The sequence below is a fragment of the Apteryx rowi genome, unplaced genomic scaffold (genome assembly GCF_003343035.1).
Source record: "Apteryx rowi isolate R43461 unplaced genomic scaffold, aptRow1 scaffold_806, whole genome shotgun sequence".
NCBI classification, from domain to species: domain Eukaryota; kingdom Metazoa; phylum Chordata; class Aves; order Apterygiformes; family Apterygidae; genus Apteryx; species Apteryx rowi.
The window spans coordinates 276,979-278,449 of NW_020451101.1; positions in this window are offsets into that span (position 1 = coordinate 276,979).

Below are 1,471 nucleotides of genomic sequence, written 5' to 3' on the forward strand. Positions count from 1 at the left end.
TTTTTTTTTTTGCTTTTCTGTTCTTCGAGTCCGATTTGTTTGGAAGTTGCCTGATAAAGTTTTCCCGGTTGCTTTGGCAGTTAGATTTTTATTTTTATTTTTATTTTTTTTAAACCAGCTTCGCTAGGGACTCGGTCTTTAAGAGGGCTGCAGAGTCGCTTTGCGAAGGGTTTAACGAGCAATAAAAAAGCGCGAGGAAGTCTTTGTATACAGAGCCTGCGAGGGAGGGTAACCCCTCTTAAATTTAGAGCAGGAGGCTGAGAAAATGAGCTTCCTGTATTGCCTGTTAAAAAAAGAAAATAATAAAAAAAAAACAACCCAACAACAGCTCCAGAGATGCTTTGGCGAGATAACTCCAGCCGGACAAGGGCCCTCAACAGCTTAAACTAAGTGGCTTCCAGTTTTATGAGAACTTTTTTTTCCTTTTCTTTTTTTTTTTTTTTCCAGTGTGGATACATTATTCTCACCCCTTTTTGCCCCAGGGCTCTCCTGCATAAGTGGCGTGGTTTAGCTTGCAGTTAAAATAGCATTACAGGGCTTTCCAGCAATTTCGTCCAGCCCCTTGGAGTTGGGGGGGGGAAAAAAAAATCATCGGCCGCGTTAATTGTAATTAAAAGGCAAACACGCACTCGGGGTTAAATGAGTGAGTTACTGGTTCGCCCCAGACCTGACAGCACCTCCAACGTGTAACTTTTATTTATTGTGGTCTCGTATATCATTATCCAGAGATATAGTTTTATGCACTTCCTAATCTGTCGCTGTGATTAATTTAATGGGCAAGGTACCAAACTAAACATTTTGGGTTTTTAGGGAAAGACTCGTATTTCCTTTCGAAACAGCCAGCAGCCGGTATGTTGATGCTGTCAGCAATTTTCAGATATCACCTCTTGCTGGTTGTTTGTGGGGTTTGTTTCAGCGCAGCCGGATTCTTTTCTTTTTCGAGAAAAAAGAAAAGAGTGGTGTTGTGTTTTTTTTTTTCCCTCAGTGTTTTTTTTTTCTTCTGGAAAATAGATGTGCATGGGACAAGCTCCAGGCTTCTGGAGTGAGAAAAATAAATAAGAGGTAAATAAATAAATCATCCCTTTTCTGTGTAGGGAATTAAATACTGCTCTGTAAATGATTAACTTTTCCTCCCATGTCGTAATTAACATTTTCCTTGCTCTCCAATCCAACATATGTATCGTATAATTTCCCGAGCCATGTAATGGATTTGCTGGGATGCAGCGAAGGGGAGAGGTGGGACTGCTTCAGCAGGAATATTTAGCTTTATACCCCCAAAGGAAAGTTGTTGTTGGTTTTTTTTCCTCTCTCTCTCTCTTAAACCTTTGGTCCAGATCCTTTAGCAGATGCTGAAACTGTTGGACTAAAAATACTCCAGTAGCTTCACCCCTCCCCCCGTCCCGCGRATCTCTTGAGGTTTTTATATATATATATTTTTGCCTTCTTTTCGAGGAGGTTGTCGTCGCGCTGC